Genomic DNA, 21,205 nt, shown 5'->3' on the forward strand with positions numbered 1-21,205 from the left:
ACTGTAATATAAGAACAATATTCAAATCTTTTAAGCATCCTCCATCAAACCACAGAAAAAAAATTTCCAAGAAGAAAAAAATTGAAATAGCAAACACAATTTTTCTGATTCTAAAATAGCACCAAATCCATTCTTCTTCAATCTCATTACAACCTATAAACAAGAAATTCATCCCTCATCCCCATCCTCAGCCAATTTCTAACTTGGAGTATATCTTCTCCCCAAATACATAAAAGAGAATCAATTTGCTTGACCAATTTCTAAGCCAAATTAACAATTATAATTCAAAATAATAAAAAAATTCTCCAAATTATTACTCTAATTTTTGCATAATTTAATTTTCTGAAATTAACACACTAAGTTCAAAATCAATTTTCACAATTCTATTGAACCACATCATTGATGATACAGTTAACCAATGCAAACATGTTCTGGAGAAAGAAACATGCAACAACACAAACAAATCATATGACAAGTTGAACACAGAAATCCGAGCGTCTCCAACAAGATTGAACCGAGAAATCGGAACTTGAAACCGATCTCAACCTTCTGGCAGCGCTAGGCAACATGATAAAACCTCCAATCATCTTTAACAAGACTGAACCCAAAATTTCGAAATCGTTCTAACGACGCTCGGCAACCACTCGGTGGTGGTGGTGGGAATGGTCGTGAAATGTACTCATTGTTACGAAAGCATTGTGGATGCGAAGGAAGAACAATTGTATCGAGAGATCGAGGGAGGGAGGGAGGGAGGGAGGGAGAGAGAGAGAGAGAGAGAGAGGGGAATAGATGCTGGTTCTGCTTTAAGTTTATTAGAAATTCAAACTTCAAAATTGAAGACTGTGTTTGGTTTGTGTTTTGAAATAAATTTTCAAAAAAAACAAATTTGGGAAGGGAGAGAGTTTAGAAATTTTTTTAATTTGTTTGGTCGTATATTTTGAAAGTAGTTTAAAAGTTTTGGATGATTTAATATTTTGTTCTAGTTGAACGGATGTGTGTGAGAAAAAAAATGATTGAAAGGAGAGAGGAGAGAAAAAAATAATTAATTGATGTGTAGGAGAGAGTGATTTTGGAAACTTTTTTCAAAAAATTTGAACCCAACAAAATTTTAAAAAAAAATTTCCAAAATTGTATCTTGAGATACAAACCAAACAAACCAAAAAGTTCCAGGCAGGATTTTGAAATTTTGAAATAGTTTCAAATATGTAACGTTGACGTTAACGCTAGTTAACGCAGTCAATGCTCTGTCTAGGTGGATAAGTTACTGACAAAACATTGAAATGGCATAATGGTATTGGACAGGAGTACCACCTGGCAGTATGACGTGGTACTACTGGAATACTGAATAATTTCCCCCCCAAATCAAATACTAGTTATTATTTTTCATGTACCGAGTCTACAAAGATTCTATGAGACAAAAATAAAAATAAAACGAGTCTAGAAAGGTGTACTTGTGGATCAAAATTATTTAGACCAATTCTTTGGGTTGCCCATCTCTTTCCCAGAATTCGCAAGAGAAAAATCCAGACCAATGATCCTTCGGAAAAATTGACTTGCGAGTCATGCAGAACACTCATACCATAACTACAAAATACTTCAAAAATGGTAACGGTAATGTAATTTCTTTTTCTTTTTTTTTTTTGGTGGAGTTGATCTCTCTATATAAACACAACCACCATCTCACAGGGAACCACAACTAACTAGAAAATCATCTCATGGCTACCCCAATGTTGATCCTCTTTATTATTCATATGATCCTGTCATTCCCATTGCTGTCGTTTTCAACACCGCCATATAGCTTAACTATAGGTTCATCTCTCTGTGGAGAAGCCAGACGATGTTTTGATTCACCAACTGACACCCTTCTTTCCAACCAACCACTCACGAGAAACACAAAGCTTGTGTCATCTCAAAGCCAAAAGAATTATTCTTCTGGTTTCTATAAGCTCCTTTTCGACAATGATAACTAGCGTTTATTGGCCGGACCCATGGAAAAACAGTTGGAAAGCTTTGAGGTCCAGTTTCACCAATAACAGAACTGCAACATTCAATTCCTTAGGCCATTTCAAGTCAAATGATGACTTTCAGTTCAGGGCAGCAGATTTTGGTACTGGGATTCAAAGAACATTAACCATGGGTCATGATGGCAACATTCAACTATGCAGTCTGGAAGAGAGAAGCAAAACTTGGACCGTGTCGTGGCAAGCTCTTCTTGAACCATGCAGGATCCATGGTATCTGCGGACCCAACAGTCTATGTACTTATGTTCCCCATGAGAAATCTGGTAGGAGATGCTCTTGCTTACCAGGGTACAAGATCAAAAATGATAGTGACTGGTCTCTCGGATGTGAACCAGATTTCAGTCCCCTTGCAATGATCGATCAGGTCGGTTTCCTACAACTTCCTCACATTGAATTCTATGGCTATGATATTAAGTTCCATAGCAATCATACCTTGAAGAATTGTAAGAAAGCATGCCTGAAGCAATGTAACTGCTATGGGTTTCAATACAAATTTGACAAGGTCCATGGCTTTTACAACTGTTTTACCAAGTCACTACTGTTCAATGGATAGCTTTCCTCTCATTTTCTTGATTCCATGTTCATAAAATTGCCAAAAGCCTCACTCTCATCCCATACAATGCCCACTCAAGAATTTGAGTTAAATTGCTCACGCCTAGTTAGTTTGCAGCTTGATAGGACCTACAAGAAACCCAAAGAAAATGGGACATCGCAGTTTATAGTTTGGTTCGCCACCACAATTGGAGGAGTTGAGATTATTTGTTTTGTATTGTGCTTCTTGTTTAAAACCCGTCAAGATTCAAATGCAATTGCAGAAAGTTACTTTCAAGTTGCAACTGGATTTAGAAAATTCACCTACATTGAACTAAAGAAAGCAACGTGTAACTTTGCTGAAGAGATTGGGCAAGGAGGTGGTGGCGTTGTACATAAGGGTGTATTGTCCGATCGTCGAATTGCAGCAATTAAACTACCCAACGAAGCTAACCAAGGAGGAGAAGAATTCTTGGCAGAGGTAAGCACCATTGGGAGGGTTAACCACGTGAACTTGATAGAGATTTGGGGATATTGCTTGGAAGGGAAGCACTGAATTTTGGTGTATGAGTACATGGAGCGCGGGTCCTTAGCCGAAAATCTTGCTTCTAATACCCTTGACTGGGAGAAGAGGTTCTATATCGCAGTTGGCTCTGCAAAAGGTCTAAAGCTTATTTGCATGATGAGTGCTTTGGAGTGGGTTCTTCATTGTGATGTGAAGCCTCAAAACATTCTCCTGGACTCTAATTATTTACCGAAGGTTGCAGATTTTGGTCTCTCCAAGCTATGTAAAAGAGGCAGCGGACATGGCTCAAACTTTTCCAGAATAAGAGGAACAAGAGGTTATATGGCTCCCGAGTGGATTTCCAATCTCCAAATCACGACCAAAGTTGATGTTTATAGCTATGGAGTGGTGGTATTGGAGATGGTTACTGGAAAGAGCCCGATGACAAGTCCTTGTACCTCTGGCAATTCAAGGGAGATGGAACAGAAGGGGGCTAGTTAAGTGGGTGAGAAAGAAGATAAACGAAAGTGTTGTGAACGAATCGTGGCTTGAAGAGATCATAGACCCAGTGATGATGAAAAGTAGATATGACACAAGTAAGATGGAAATATTGATTAAAGTGGCCTTGTAATGTGTAGTGGAAGACCAACATGCAAGACCAGCTACGAGTCAAGTGATAGAGAAACTTTTACACCATGAGCAAGGTGATTATTAGCAAAAGCAAAGGTCTTAGCAAAATAAATGAAGAATATTAGAAAAGGTAGTTTATGAATAAAACATTGCCTCGAGATCACAATGGAAGAAATTGAAGCATCTCTAAAAGTAATAAGCAACAATCATGTCTCTTGCAAGCATGGCAGAGGATGTGGCTACTTAGCTAGTTAACTTCTCAGGTTGTCACAAGTTATTTTTGACCTCCCGGGTTATGAGAAATTGTCATGTTCTTTTTAATTGTAAGGATCTTTTGTCCTAAATTTTTTCTGTTCTCCCGTCTTAATTTTTCACAACTGTTAAGACATTTTTTGAAATTCTCCTGTTAAAAAGTCCTTTGTAAATGATATATTAGAAAACCTCACAATAAAATAAGGAATATAATTCACTTGATTTGAATGAAATCATATTAAACAAAGAAAAAAAAAATAGTACTAAAAGAATTAGACTTTTGTGAGAAAAAATAGACTGGTCTCTTATGTGGGTTCCAAATATTTTTTTAATTGGATCATTTGCCACATTGAATAATATTAAGATAATTATATGAGAAGTTTGTACTACATCTCAATTTTTATAATTTTTAATCATTTCAATTGGCCATAAACAATAATTTAAACAAGTTAAAACTTAATTCAATCCACTGGCCGCTCAATTAGAGCCACCCCATACTTTCCTTCTAGCCTCTCAATGTTTGAGTTTCAAATCCGTCTAGATTAAATATTGGCCTCGTTTGGTGTAGCTGTTAAAATAACTTATAAATTATAGCTTAACAGATTATAGATTATGACTTTAATCAGAAGTTGTTAATCTGTTTGGTGTAACTGTTGGATTATAGATTTAAGTTGCTGAGTAGTGCTTGTTAAATAAGCTATGAAATAGTTTTTTCAATTAATTTTTATTTTTTGTTTGTCTACATTTCTCATAAAAAAAAATAATAACAATCTATAGTCCATTTGAGTCTTTTTCTATTTTAAAAAAAATAAAATATAAAAAAATTTAAGAGTATAACCATAAATTAACATGTCCACAGCAGAAGCTGATAATCAGAAGCAAGGGGTGAGCAGCTTCTCAGAATCAGCTTTTTTGAGTTAAAAATAAGCTGTTAGAATCAGAAGCTGTTTGAAATAAATTTAACCAAACAGTCCAAAATAACTTTTTCAAAACTAAAAGCCATAAGTTAGTTCTGAAAAACTGAAACAAACACTCCATTGTGTATAACAGTGATACTGCGTGGTGATATTTCCAATTCATAACAAATCCCAAATGAGGTAGTGAGGATTACATTGTTGGGCAGGAGAGAAGAGATACCCATCTAATCCTATTTGTGGTCTTTTGTTGATAGGTGACACCACGTTACAGTCAATATTTATTCCCACCACGAGTCCAAGCCAGTCCCTTGATTTCTTATCCTTCTAGTCCATAGAAAAGCTATAAATGTAATATGAAAAAATTCTATAAAAATAATAATAATAAAATACTAGAAAAACAAATTACATGACATAGAAGATTCAAACTTGGTGAGGTGTGAGTTAAATTTGGGTCAAGCATTCTATTTTTGGATAGCTATAAATGTAATATGAAAAAATTCTATAAAAATAATAATAATAAAATACTAGAAAAACAAATTACATGACATAGAAGATTCAAACTTGATTCAAACTTGGTGAGGTGTGAGTTAAATTTGGGTCAAGCATTTTATTTTTGGATAATTTTTAGGGCATGTGAAATGAACTCTAACATGCATCATAATCATAACACTAACATAGTTTCCCTAGTAACGAATATCTTAGTATGAAAATCTGCAAAGTGAATATTTTTCTTTAGTTTTTTGGATAACTAACACATCAAAATTAAAATAACTAATAGTGGTAGTAAAAGCTGCCCTTCAACTCAAATAAAGTAAAAGAAAAAGTAGAATCTAATTTTTTAGAAAATGTTCAAAACAAATGCAAGATCCATTGATTTTACACGCACATTGTCCAAGAATGCAAAACCCAAAATCAGAGAATGGCTCAGGGAGAGAAAGAGAGAATCCGACAAAGACAGAAAAAACAAGAGATAAAGATCAAAAAAGCGTATCTTTAGGGTTGCTTGTGCACTCTACAGTGGATTAGTGAGGAAAAGCTCCAGATCGGTGCTTGAGATGCTTGATCGACGCTCTACGGTGGCTGGTGGAGCTGGGGATGAGGTCCAGGTGCGGCGACGGCGGCAGGAATTGGCTCTCTCGAATAGATAGAGAGAGGGCAGAAAAGGGTAAAAATAAACAACGCTACTACAGGGTCCGAATATTTCAAGTTTGAATTTGTCCCGAATTCAAAACGACGTCGTTTTGAATTATCTTACCGATAAGAGAATTGTAATATATCTTACCAGTAAGAGAATTTTATTACATGTTACCGGTAAGAGAATCCAAAACGATGTCGTTTTGAGTTTCGAGCCAATTTCGAGCAAAACAATTTCGGGCTCTCAAACATTTTTCAAAAATAAAAAATAAATTTAAAAAAATGGTCAATTATACTAATAGTCCCTAGAGTTTGAACTTCTGTCACTTTGGTCCCTGACTTTTTAATTGTGACACATTTGATCCTGAATTTTTAATCTTGTTCCAAATAAAATATTATTAGATTTTTCAAAGCTAAAATCGTCAATTTGATAAAATATAAACTAATTTGACAAAAATAAATGTCAAAAAAATATTTTAAATTTTTTTTAAATTCTTTTTGTCCACCAATGATAAAATTATGTAAAATTAATAAAAATTACATGATTAATTTTTTAAAATTAATTTTACATGATCATCATCCAAACACATAATAAAAATTAATTTGGTAAAAAAAATAAATAAATGGCTAAATGATTTATCAACTTTACATAATTTTATTTCTAGTAGGTAGAAATAATTTTTTAAAATTCAAAAATATTTATTTGACATTTATTTTTGTCAAATTAGTTTATATTTTATCAAATTCACAATTTTACCCTTGAAAAATCTAATTATATATTCAATTGTTCTTATTTGGAACAAGATTCAAAATTTAGGGTCAAATGTGTCACAATTGAAAAGTCAGGGATCAAAGTGACACAAGCCCCAAACTATAGGGACTATTTGTGTAATTTGCCTAAAAAAAATGAGAAAATTACAAATCAAGTAAATTTTTTAAAGGGGTTTCTTTTTTTAAGGTCCCTGATATTATGATTTTAGAGCATAAAGGACACTCAATATTTTCATAATGTCTAAGGTCCCTCAACAATATTTTCATAATGTCTAAGGTCCCTCAACCTTGATCCAGAGAAATTTCAGTCCAGAGAAATTCTGGCCCAGAGAAATTTCTCTGGACCAAATTTCTCTGGAAAGTATAGAGAAATTCTCTCTGGTCCAATTATTCTCATAATTTCTCTGGCCCAATATTTTCATAATGTCTAAAGTTCCTCAACAATATTTTCATAATGTCTAAGGTCCCTCAACCTTGATCCAGAGAAATTTCAGTCTAGAGAAAATTGGTCCAGAGAAATTCTGGCCCAGAGAAATTTCTCTGGACCGAATTTCTCTAGAAAGTCTAGAGAAATTCTCTCTGGTCCAATTATTCTCATAATTTCTTTGGCCCAATTTTTCCTAGAATTTCTCAGCATTTCTCTAATGCATTGGCTGAGTCCAGAGAAATTTTGAACTTCTCTAGTCCAATTCTTCTCAGAATTTTTCTGGCCCAATCTTTCCTAGAATTTCTCTGATGCATTAACTGATTGTCCTGACCATATGCAATCACATGCTCTTATGGACATTAGGTAGTTTAACAATGATCTACTTATTTCCTATGCTCTCATAAATATGATGTGTTTATTTTTCAGAAGTTTAGTTCTACTTCTAACGTTTCACTCTTAACTTACCCATTCTCATTCATTTCCCGACCCTATACTTCAATACCATTTAGCGTGCTTTTTGAATTTTTGTCATTTTTCTCCTGAGAAAGATTTGTGTAAAATAAAGCTGTCTTCGTCTGCAGTTCATGCCCAAGAAAGCAGGCACCCCTAAGAAGAATGAGATCATATTCACTACCCCAACAGGTGAGGAGATCATCAACAGAAAAACAGTTGGAACAATACCTAAAATCACATCCTGGAAATCCAGCCATATCTGAGTTTGATTGGGGAACCGGTGAAACCCCAAGGAGGTCAGCCAGGATCAGTGAGAAAGCAAAGGCAATCCAAAGAAATTTCCAATCCAAATCAGAGAATTTCTCTGGACCAACCCAGAGAAATTTCAGTTCAAACTAGAGAAAATTAAACAAACTGAGTTTAAACTAGAGAAATCCAGAGAATTTCTCTGGACCAGGAAAGAATTTCTCTAGACTCACTTAAATCCAGAGAAATTTCCTCAAAACTAGAGAAATTTCCCTTAAAAACCCAGAGAAATTTATTCAAACAGTAAGCTGAAGTGAAAAGGAAATTTCTCTAGGTTGAGAATTTCTCTAGGTTGAAAATTTCTCTGGGTTGAAAATTTCTCTGGAGAAAATTCAGTTCAAATGAAAAAAAAAATTGAAATAGATGTTCAAAATAAAGAGAATCATTGACAGTCTTGTGGTGCAAAATAAGCCCCAATCCAAGACCAGCACATAAGAAACAAGAAACATACCCATAAAATCTTCTTAAAGAAAACAGTAATCAAATAGCATGGAATAAATTGACTTCTTGAAAGCCAAGAAATTTATATGCCAAATTCTAAACATTGACATATGTCATTATAAATTCAGCAAATCTGGATTACTATTCTGCTATTGGAGTTCAAATCCAGTGCTCAAACAGTGATTACTGCTATTTCAACACCACTTGAAAGAGTACCTTTGTACACCGTGCCATCTGATATAGAGCCAATTATATTACTGAAATCTTCACAAGCTGTTTCTAGTTCTGATCGCTGGAGCTTTGGTACACCTAGAATTCAAACGCTCAAACATGAATAATATATATAAACACATACATTGACAAGTTCAATGTTCTGGGTATGAACGAGGAGACATTAGGTCCTAAGCATTACATTTCCCTAGAGTATAAACAAGCAATAAACCTTCATTCTTGTAACAAAAATGAATAACCTGTTACAAATGCTTTCTACAGCTGCCCACTTAACCCTGTTGCCCAAGGTTTGACAGTAATGACCTTGTTGCTTTGAAAGTAAAAATGCCAAGGGCCGAAATAAATATGAATAAAGATCCCATCGTCACTCCAGACCATAGCAAAATTGTATGATGCTTCGAATTGAAACTCTGTGGTACATTTTGGCTAGAAGTTGAAGCAGGAGAAGGCCAAGGAGCAGGATGGTGCACTGGTGGCTTAGAATCAAGTGGTTGTAGACGTCCGCGAACGCCCCGGAGGGTGAGTCCCGTTCTGTTCATTTGGGTTCACTACAAGTTCGGTCTCTCAAATTGTCACGGTTCTAAATCTGAACCAAAGAGTCCAAATCTGGCAAATCGTTTTGAGAAAACAGATTTTGAAAGAAGTGCCAAACATGGACTACTTTGCCAGATACAGAGTCGCCACCTAAATGTTTTATTTTGGAGAAATTTAGGAAACCCTGACTCGTTTGCCTAAGGCCACGTGTCCGTCATCACCAAAGTTGCCTCGGCTCGGGAACTTGGGTACGATTGGGGAAGGTCACTTCGTGAGCACCCCCACTCGCCCGATCAAAGATCGGCCTCTACTAACCATGATATCTATTTTTGGAAACATTATGTGTTCTTATTCCGGTTATTAGCCTAGATTTACTATGTGATGCCCACAGCATACAAGTGTAGACTGGGTCGCCTGAATTGAAACAAAACATTTCATGTTTGTTTATTTGAAAATGGTTTGATGGTGCTACCCGCAAGTAGGCTAAGACGTGGATTTGCCACCCTCGGATGGGCTTAGAAAACATGATTTTGCCACTATCTAGTGGGCTTTAAAACTCACAGTCAACGAATTGTTCCAATTCAAATAACTCAGCCTTCACCCACAGGCATTCAGGCAGTTATATCATATAAGCATATAGCCTCATGGTAAGCATGCTATCATGGCAGTCACTCACACGCATGCAAGGATGCTAAAGCATAAAACTTACAGAGTACTCCAAGCCAAAACAGAAGCTAATTAGAAATCCATGCATGATCCTAACTATACAGAAATGCCTAATGCAACACATGCAAAAATGCAACTATAGAAGGCTCGGCTATTCTAAAGATGGCATGCGAAATGCTACAACTAACAAGTATTCAACTTGGAATTGAAATATAATGCAGTTAGTACGATGCGCCGAGCCCGGTGCATGCAAAACAAATGAATGAATGCAAGCATGCTATCATATTGTATGCTAATTGAAACATGCCCTAATCTAACCATCATAAGCGGGTAAATAAAAGGGAGAAAGACGTGGGGCTGGAAGACATACATCACACACACGCACACTTATTACAGTTGTGCCCTCACTCGGAGGGTCCGAATAAATAATATACAGTCCCGAATAAACAGTACAGTCCGAATAAGTACAAAATCCTAATTAATTAGCAAATTAATCTAGGAAAGTAGTAAATTGCACACGAATCCGTGGACCGCCTCAGCTCTGTTCCGAATGATGGATGGTGCATGCTCGAGTTGCCTTGCGCGAAAATCCATTGCGATGCCCCGGTTCACCTCTATTTGTAATTGTTCTCGGGATACGTGCCAAGCTCCGAAAGGCTGTCGATTTCTGATTTGCTGCAATAGAGAGTAACACAGGGGCATGGCAAAGTATTTTCACATATGTACGCATGACTACTCTTCAGGGAGTGTAGTCCTCGATCCTCGTGCCACCAATCACGCATCTCGATACATGATGGCCGAGGAGTCGATTTGTACGACTCAATATGAAATGAATGCACATATGGACACAACAAGGCCAAAACTTCATCATGGGTAATCCGGAGTGTCGGCGACAGGGAATTGAGACACGTTCCGTCACTCGTAGTACGAAACGTCCCTCGTTTCCCGTACTTGGGCTAACTCCTATCCCAAAGACTATGCAATATGCATGATATGCATGAATGCAACCCTAACATGCAACCTAGCATACACAATGCTATGAAATGGCATACACAATGCACGATGTAATGAGGCATACATAATGCTCTAACATACAACCTAGCATACACAATGCTATGAAATGAAATGGCATACACCATGCACGATGGACTTACACCAACATGAGTGGACCTCAGCCACACTCACATTAGTATCCATTAGGTGAGAATGGGACTATCGAAATGCGTGCATACATGCACGCACACCGAGGATCGATCCTAGGCATAACATGCAACTCTAACAAGGCATGGCAAGGGATGCAAGATGGCATACAAACTCACAAATTCCAGCACTGAAATATGATGCTAAACAGCCCCGAAACATGGAAAAAAGGCACCCGGTGCATGAGATGAACCCCGAAACTCGAAACTGGGCACATGGAATGACTTATAGCTATACAAAACATGCATTATTTGATCATGAAGTCTAAAGACAGAGCCAAGGCAGTCCCAAAATATGAACATTTCCAGTTCAAAGCATGGCCAAAAGATGCTAGCATGGTGGACTAAAATAGCATGCAAGATTGGCTAGCAAACATGAGTTATATGGCAGGTATAGGATGCACATGGAATCTTACCAAACCAGCAAAAGTCAGTGAATAAAACATGTGAAAATATGCCCAAATAACCATGGAGATGCAACCAATACATGCAAAAATGATGAGCTCCTTTAGAGGGCCATGCAATGGATTATTAAGCACATACAAGGTGGACACTTAGCATGGCATAAGAAACTATGAAAATCAAATATGGTAGTCTTAGAACTCACCAAATTGGCCCTAGAAAGTGACTTCAAAGCATGCAAGATAGGGCCTCTTTGGAAGGCCAAAAATGACCACCAAACAAGTCAAGGTGAGAGGGGGTCACCCCCCTCTGATTTGGAGGCTCAGAACAGTGTGCTAGCCACTAAAAATCCACTGGATTTTAGTGGCTAGAAGGCCAAACCAAGCATGCAACAAGAGCTTAGGTGTAAGGCTCAAAATAAGGGACAATCAAGCATGCAAGGAAGCATATGACCTCAAACAAGAAAATGCTCTTAATAAAACATGAAGATGATGTCAAAAGGAGGCTCTTTTCAGTTTACAATAAATCTCAAAAGTGAACACAAATAGAGCTAATCTATTATGCAAAAAAAAAATCCTAAAAAAGAGATTAGAGATAAGGGACAGCAGCTGGCCCCAAATAGTAAAGAACCCTTCAACAAAGTTGAAAAGGGGCTCAAAAAAAGGCACTTTACAGTTTATATTAAGTCTCAAAAATAAACACAAGTGAGGCTAAAACAACATGCAAGAAAAAGGCCTAAAAGAGGGATAAAGAGACAAGTGGTAGCAGCTGGCCTCAAACAGAGGAGAGCCCTTCAATAAAGTTGAAGAGGGGCTCAAAACAAGACATTTTACATCTTATGACCAAGTCCAAAACAGCTCACAAATAAGACTAAAATACCATGCAAAAATAGGCCTAAAAGAGGGATTAAGCACAAAGGGTGAGGAGAAGACCTCAAACAGCAAAAAGTCCTTGATCAAACATGAAGAGGAGCTCAAAATATGACTCTTTACAGTTCAGGTCAGAGCCCAAAAATGTAAGCAAAAGGGGCTAAGATATAGAACAAAATAAGGCAAGAAAGAGGAAGAAGAGGACTCACCCTTGTAGCACAACTTTCCCGCAGCTTCTGGTCCAAGAAGAGGAGCTCCTAACCTCTAACAAATAGCCTCAAGTTTCTGCAATGGAGTGTGGAGGTTGTAGGCTTGGGGGTGGTGTGTAAAGGTCAAGAACAATGGGTGTTTGGAGCTTGAAAATGGAGAGCAAAGGATGAGGGAATGGTGTATGCTCTAGCTGGTTTTTCTAACCCCTCAAAATGGAGCTGGGGTGCTGGCTTTATAGAGGAGAGGCCAAGGGAAAACGGGGGGAAAAACAAATTCAAATTTTCCCCCCCCAAAAGGCAGCCTCTCGGATACAAGATCTGGAGGGAAACAGCTGGCACAGCTGGAATACACTTGGAGAGAGGATCATGGCCGACCAAGTTCAAAAGGGTCAGGGGGCCGGCCGGCCACCCCCCCTGGCCGGCCGGCCAAGGGTCAAAAGGGTCAATCAAAATTGCTGGCCGGCCACCCCAAAAAGGTAGCCTCTCATGTGTGCACAACACAAATATGTGGTCAAAACCCAGAAAATGTGAACTAGGAGAGAGAAAAGCAAACGTCTTAGAGGGGTTCAAAAGGGTCAGAGACAATTACTGGTCGGCCTATTCATATTGGTGGCCTCTCAGGTGTGTACAACACAAATATGGGGTTTGGGGCTAAAGAAAGTGGCCCGGAAATGGTTAACATTAGCTTTCTAGTGAGGAAAACGGGCGACGAAGAGCGATGAAGAAATAAAACTGGCTTTTCAGAAAAATTGTTGGCCTCCCACCCTCCTACAAGCTTTCTAACAATGAAAATAAGGTCTCCACCAAAAATGAACCAAAACGGATGCAAAAAGGAGGTTCGGGGACCAAAACGCGCGGCCCGGGGCCCCGAAAATGGGCTATTAAACACCGAAGGTGGCATTCGACCACAAAGTTGGTCTCTCGAGCCATAGTGTCCCCCAAAAGGGAGTAAATAAGATGTGTGCCGAAAACCGGAGCAAACGGAGGTGGTTAGGCGGTCCCGAACTGCGGCACACGGCCGTCAGCTCCGAAAAACCAGAAATCGGGCTCCAAACGGGAAAAATGGCCTACGACCACGAAACGTAGCCTAGGGCCATTGAGAGATGATCTACGAGACCTCTCTCTCCCTTCGGGAAGAGAAAACAGAGCCTGGTTCACAAACCGAGGCAAGGCACGAAAGAGTTTGGAAGTCCAGAGGCAAGGCTTGCAGCCGGGACTCTGAAACTTCTGAACGAGCACAATATGCAGTATCACCGAGCGCTCAATCAGTGACGTCTGAGTCTTAAGGTCGGTCAAAAATGGGGTGTCTACAGTTGCCCCTCTTTGATAGAACTCGGAAGTCATAAGTGACGGGAGTGAATGTCAAAGCCCAGAGACGACCTATTTTTGACAAGGCCGAAGACTTAGACAAACAGGCGAGATAAACAGAGATGCGCCTGCAGGCGTGCCCGCAGGTAGGGGCAAAATGCAACCGACAATGCAAGAAGCCGAAGGTATCTCAATGATCATACAAATGCAACAAGCTGTAATGAAGCACATATTCACGATAGATGCAACAGTTTTAAGCAAGAATACAAAGCAACAACTACATTTCATGCAGTTAAGAATGCAGAGAATTATTCAATTCTCGCCACGTCTCACATGGAGAAGATACAATACCTGCGCGGTTCGTCTGGTCGCACCAGTCTCAAATGAACCGTACATACAATATCGTGCCTGTAAAAGAAAGAAACTCGACAAGCACAACATAATTAGCAACACATGTTCAAAGCGATATCGAATGCAGACAATCGCGGTGTCGATAGAAAAGTGCATCGCAATGCGGGGAGAAACGCGCGTAACAACGCAAGCTAAGCATGAGGATATGACAATACTCGTGAAACGTGCACAATAGTATGAGTGGTGTGCACGAGAATGCAAGTGACGTGCATAACAATGCAGAACAAGTGTGAATTTGAATGCATGTTTGTCACAAAACGACGATCAAAGAAATGCAAGCTTTTGACGAGGGCGACTCAATCGTGATCTCCGGTTCACCTCCCGGACGGGTCGCAACACATTCAAAAAGGATGCACCTTGCTTTTGGCGAGTGACGGTGAGATACACATCGAAAATTGGAGTTGAAGTTCCGGCGGAGCGATTTCGCGACAAAAAGTGCACTTTGCTTGTGATTTCCTGGGTCCCGGGGACTCCAATCCTTACCAAAATTTACAGAGACCTTGGGGGCCACATGGGGAACACCACCGGCCAGTTTTCTTCCCAGAGGGAGGCCACCGACCAGGTTTGAGGGAGAGGGGTGGCCGGCCTGCCAGAAAAGGTGGCCGGCCGGCCACTTTTCCAAAACCGTAGGCAGTTTGGTCTTTTTGCCCTCATTTCTTTAAATCCATTCGGCCAAACACTTTTTTCTCATAACTCCAGCTCCGAAATTGCCTCCTCTACCTTCCTAGAGCATTTTCTCTCTCAGATCTGTGCTCTATACGTGTTTTCCAACGCCCCACGCAAGTTGTTTTCGCGAAATCTTTTAGTTTTCGTCACTTTGGACCGATTAAATCTTGATTTCGGTGCTTCTTTTCTCATTTTCACCACTTGAGGTAAGTTTGTCTCAACATTTGGAAGATTTCCTCGGGGGTTGACTTTTGTTGACTTTTTCATTTCTTGAGAGTTGACTTTTGTTGACTTTTTCTAATTTTTGCTCATTTTGCTCATTTTTGCTCCTTTTTGCAGATTTTCTGAAATGGCTAGTCATTTCCCTCACAGTGGAGGTCCTCCGGGCGCCGGGGATGATCCCGATATCATGGCTCTGCCTCCGAGGGTTTGACCCTTCATACCCGAGAGGTACGACCCTCCGACACATGTGCTCCCCTAGGCAGTTTTCTACCATTTTACCGATTTCGATGATCGAGCACCCGGGGATCTTTTATTACGGGAGCCGGAGTCCCACCTCTCCCATCAGGTGCAGGAGGTATGTTCCTCGCTTTCATATTTTCTGCGATGTAACTTGCATTTTCCATGCATTCCATGTTGTGTTTATCCGCTCATTTGAGTGCACCGCTTGTTTAGAATGCTTTAGTCTATGACACCGTATTCTGTTTGCATCTTGAACACATAGTTCAATCACTTGAATTTCTGAACACACAGTCCATGAGTTGAAGGTGAACACACAGCACACACACTTGTTAGAAAGTTGAACACGCAGCCCAAACTTTGAATTTCCGAACACACAGCCTGAATGGAAGGTGCACACACAGCACACACTTGACAGAAGGTTGAACACGCAGCCCAAACTTTGAATTTCTGAACACACAGCCCAGATTAAGGTGAACACGCAGCCCACTGATTTTGAAATTTGAACATGCAGCCCAAACTTTGAATTTCTGAACACACAGCCCAGATTGAGGGTGAACACGCAGCCCACTGATTTTAAAATTTGAACACACAGCCTAAACATTTGACGTCGAACACGCAGCCCGAACTTTGAGGTGAACACGCAGCCCACTGATTTTGAAATTTGAACATGCAGCCCAAACTTTGAATTCTTGAACACACAGCCCACTGATTAACAGGTTGAACACTCAGCCCAAACCTTGAATTTCTGAACACATAGCCCAGATTGAGGTGAACACGCAGCCCACTGATTTTGAGATTTGAACACACAGCCTAAACACTTGACGTCGAACATGCAGCCCGAACTTTGAGGTGAACACGTGGCCTACTGATTTTGAAATTTGAACACACAGCCCAAACACTTGACGTCGAACACGCAGCCCGAACTTTGAGGTGAACACGCAGCCTACTGATTTTGAAATTTGAACACATAGCCCAAATACTTGATTTGCACGCAGCTCATTGCATTGTATCTGTTTTAGTTTGCACACAGCTCATACATTTCATTTGCACACAGCTCATTTATTTCATTTGCACGCAGCTCATTTATTTTATTTGCACGCAGCTCATTTATTTCATTTTGAGACTGAATGTATGTATTCATTCTAAATACAGATGACTTCCCGTATCGCACGAGGATACGGCTCCATTGCGGCTAGGGAGTGGTATGCGGAGCTCCCGGAGGCTGTCCGGGATTTGGTTGACTTTAGGAATGGCAACGGGGCGGGGCGGGGCGGGGCGGGGCTGGGGATCACACTCCCCGTCCCCGATCCCCGATGGTGGAAATACCCTCGTCCCCGGCCCCGATCCCCGATGGGGAACCCATAACCACCCCCGTTCTCGTCCCCTAACAGGGATCGGGTTTCCCCGACCCCGAAATTTCCCGACCAATTGATCAACATGTTTATCAACAAACAGAGAGAGTGAGTGATTTTTTCAACAACAGATCAACAAACAAAATTTTTTTTAACAACACATATTACAAACACAAGAAAAAAAAAAATCTGTATGTATACATTACAGACCTGTTCAACACACTGTGTTACACACACACACACAACAGATATATTGTTCATCAACAGATATAATATAAATAACTTGGAAAAAAAAATTTGTGCATCAATGAACAACAGATATGTATATATATATATAGAGAGAGAGAGGGGGCTTCATCACGATCTGTCCTGGTCATGGTTGTGGCTGCAGATCGGTGGTAGTGGTGGTGGCTTCAGATCGGTGGTGACGGAGGAACAGGAACGTCGTTCGTTGTGTGACAGAGAGAGCGACAGTGAGGGAGGATGATCGGCGGTGAGGTACGAGCAGCGGCGATGGACGATCGACGGTTACGGACGAGAACTGAGCTATGTACGGTGATGGATGATCGGCGGTGGCGGTGGCGGTGGCGGTGACGATCGGCGGTACGAGCAGCGACGAAACCCTAGCTCTTGGCATCGGCGTAGAGAGAGAGAGAGAGAGAGAGAGAGAGAGAGAGAGAGAAGCGTGTTTTGTTTTGTTTTGTGTGTGAAAGAACTGAGCAGTGTTTCAACACAAAACCCTACACGCGCATATATATACGGAAGGGCAAATTAGTAATTTTACATCGGGGATTATTCGGGGCGGGGATTGGGGTCGGGGTCGGGCCGGGTCCGGGACTGAAACACGTATCCCCGTCCCTGGCCCGAAGATCACCGGGGATACATTTTTTAAAACTGTCCCCGGCCCGTCGGGGGTATTTTTCGGGGAATCACCACTTAATTCGGGGCCGGGGCGTCGGGTCCCCGTCGGGCCGGGTTCCGATTGCCATCTCTAGTTGACTTGGCAGGGTTTGGGCCCTTCTACTCTGGGATATCTCGTTGTCCGGCTAGTAGGACGCTGATGGGTGCTTTGGTGGAGAGATAATGGGACACCACCAACTCCTTTCATTTCTCTGCCACTGGGGACATGACTATGACCCCATTTGACTTCGCCGTATTGACCGGCCTTGATGTGGGAGGCTAGGTGATCCCATATGACGAGGACATGGGCCAGTGGGAGGCCGTCTGGATCTACTTATTGGGAGCTCGCCCGCCAGTTGACTGATCTTTGGGCAGGGTCCGATATACTTGGTTTTCTTCCCATTTTCGGAGGGTGGAGATGGAGCCTGAGGCTCCTGAGGAGGTAGCCCAGTATACTCGCGGATTTCTGATGTTCCTCTTCGGGACCACTCTGTTTGCCGATAAGGGGAACACTGTCGGGCTCTATCTGTTGAGTGCCCTAGTGGACCTATCACAGGTCTAGCGGTATGATTGGGGTGGTGCTAGTCTGGCCACTCTTTATTGCTATATGAGCGTGACCTCCCGCGGACGGGGGAACATACTCGGCGGCTATTGGAGAGCCTGGGAGGTACTTTCTGCCCTCTTGATTTACATTTCTGCTTCACATTATTTGCACATTGCACACACGGCGCATTTTACACTCTGTACCTTTCACTTTGCTCTCAGCATTTTGTTTTTACAATTTCCACTCAGCATTCTGTATTCTGATGGCTACTGCCCTGTTTTCCACAGCTATGGATCTATGCATACTTCCCGACATTAGCTCCGGAGCTCGAGGTGGAGATACCTCCCATGACCCCTTACTCGCTGGTATTTGAGGGCCCGTACCGGTCGAGACCTCGGGATTCTCTCCTCTATCTACGGCAGTACTTCGATACAGTACGACCATCAGAGGTATTGCAGAACTCTCAGTTCTTCATGTTTCCAATCTTGCGCATTTACAATTTCTGATCAGCTTATGCATTGGTTATCCGCAGATCACATGGCAGCCTTGGGCGCCTTTAGGTAGAGACCTCCAATTCCAGTTTGTCGGAGCCTAGGGTGCCTCTCGGTACAGGATCCTGTTAGAGGGGCCGGTTGGCAGGGCCTGGTTTTTAGGGGAGCGCTTCCTGCACCAAACATGGGGCTACCCCGTTCAGGACATTCCCTCAGCAACCTCAGACGACATACGGACTGCTGATAGGCTCCCTCCCCAGGGTGTTGTTGACGCCAAGTTGGGCACTGATGTACTTCTTCATCTGGAGCAGGGAGAGTATGCGACTTATCGTCACACATACTTGATGCCTTCGTTAACGGGAGTCCATACCCCGACGAGGAGACCCGCTAGTATGCCCTCATCGGGCCAGGCTCGGGCTACGGACGTCCCTTCCACTAGCAGGGCTGGTACATCCAGAGGTGGGGATGGATTGGTTCCCTCGATTCCTCCAACTCATCATCATCCTGGGTGGCCAGACATGCCGACCGAGCTGACAGGATGGCGATTCGGGACTCCCTACTCGATTCCGATAGAGCCTCCCATGTCTGACCACAGATATGTCAGAGATCCTGATTCGCCGCCGGTATGCTTTACAGCTTTGATTTATCACTCAGATACTTGGACATTCATTTCTTTACTGATATTTTGCATTTGTATCTGCAGCCTCCGGTCGAGTATATGGATGAGATGCTCGGGATGATGGCCGCACTCGAGGGCATGGTCTTACGGAGAGAGGCACAGTTGTCCATCATGGGTGTCCAGGTACTCTTTAATTTTCTCGCATTTATCATACTTCCGATGACATGCTGAACTTGATCATTTCACTACATTGGTAGGTTGCCTGTGTAGAGCACATCTGACACACACCACATTCATATACTGTATCTGCATGCACCCTCATTTTATGTAGTTTGCTTACCTCTGTATCTGATACACACATTTGAGCTGATGTATTCAAACTGCACTTTTTATTTTCAGATGCCTCCGGTATATCAGCCACGGACTGGGCCATCCAGGCCTTTTCGGGGAGCCGGGCCATCTCGACCTTCTCGGGGAGCTGGGCCATCTCGGCCTTCTCGCGAGGCCGGGAGAGGGGAGTCGTCCCGCAGACGCAGAACACATATCGTAGAGGCGGAGCCCGGTGAGGACGAAGAGGAGGAGGAGGCTGTAGATTGTCAGTCAGAGACATCTGCTGACAGAGAGGAGGGTTCCGACCCTGGTTCCGGGAGTGGAGAGGAGGCGGAGGAGGATCCCAAGGATGACAGTTCCGACTCAGATGGTGCCGGTGGTGCAGAGCCTGTTCCGCAGAAGAGGACGAAGAGGGCCTCTTATTCCTGTTCTTGAGAGCATTGGTGCAGTTGTTTCCTGCTTTATTTACCTTTTTTACTAGTAGTTGTAGCACATTGTACATTGGGGGTGTTTGGGAAGAAAAAAAATAGCCCAATTTAGGCTAAAATTCACAAAAAGACAAAATAGGCTAAAATAGCTAATAAGACAAAATATCACATCAAACCCATAATCATTTCATTTTTTCTCTCACAAACATCACATCCAACCACAAAAAAATCCAATCATCTTCCCAAACACAAAAATTTTAGCCTACTAAAATAGCCAAAAACTAAAATAGCCACTTCCCAAACGAGGCCATTATTAGGCAGTTTTATTTTCTGTAAAACTTGTACCTTTGTTGTAAAATGTTGTAACAAAGGAAGCATGATGGAATGAAATAGCTTTTTGAAAAAGTGTTGTACTTTATGTTCTCAGCATCACATCGCATCATTTTACAAATAATGAGATTAAACGGTAAATGTGCATTGTGTATTTGCCAAGTCAGGTAACGAACCGACACGACAAACTAAGCAACCTAACTTACTAAGAGACAACAAAAACTTAGCAAGTTTACAACACAACAAAATTGATAAACAAAGAGTAACAACTCAAATACACAAAACTCGGCGACTCGATAAACAAGACTCGGTAAACGAAACAGCTCGACCAACAAAACAACAACTCGATAAGCAAAACAACAACTCGATAAGCAAGACTAAACACCAATTCAATAAACAAAACACATTTCGGACGATCTGGGTGATGGAACACATTCGAAGCACAGGGAAATGAAGGCCTTCGACACTCCCGATGCATGGACATGCTAGGAACTTTCTTCTAGAGGGTAGAACAGGACCAAAGACACAAATTGCAGCATAGCCGGCCACCTTTGGGAGCTGGCTGACCAGCTTTTTGCATTTGAGGGGAGAGGGGTGGCCGGCCTACCAGAAAAGGTGGCCGGCCGGCCACTTAGCTCAGCAACCACCAATTTTTCGACACGTGTCCCCCCGAACAGTGCCTTATCCCCTTTAAAAGTCCTAGCTCCGTGGCTCATTCATTTCATCTCAGTTTTGCACCAAAATGGAGGCGTTTCTCGTCGAAAATCTCACAGCTTGGATTGCTACTTGAGACGTCTCGGAAAAGTTGAACTTCCGGGGCTTCAGCTTGAATGCACTATTCACGCTGAGTCGTACTCTGCTACACC

General features: G+C 41.5%; 1 pseudogene; it reads left to right on the forward strand.

Annotated features, from left to right (window-relative positions):
• Window positions 1-1,662: 1,662 nt before the first annotated feature.
• On the forward strand, window positions 1,663-4,111 carry LOC114281771 (putative receptor protein kinase ZmPK1; annotated as a pseudogene).
• Window positions 4,112-21,205: the final 17,094 nt, after the last annotated feature.

Source organism: Camellia sinensis, chromosome 3, assembly GCF_055761805.1.
Source record: "Camellia sinensis isolate YWXY chromosome 3, ASM5576180v1, whole genome shotgun sequence".
Lineage (NCBI taxonomy): Eukaryota > Viridiplantae > Streptophyta > Magnoliopsida > Ericales > Theaceae > Camellia > Camellia sinensis.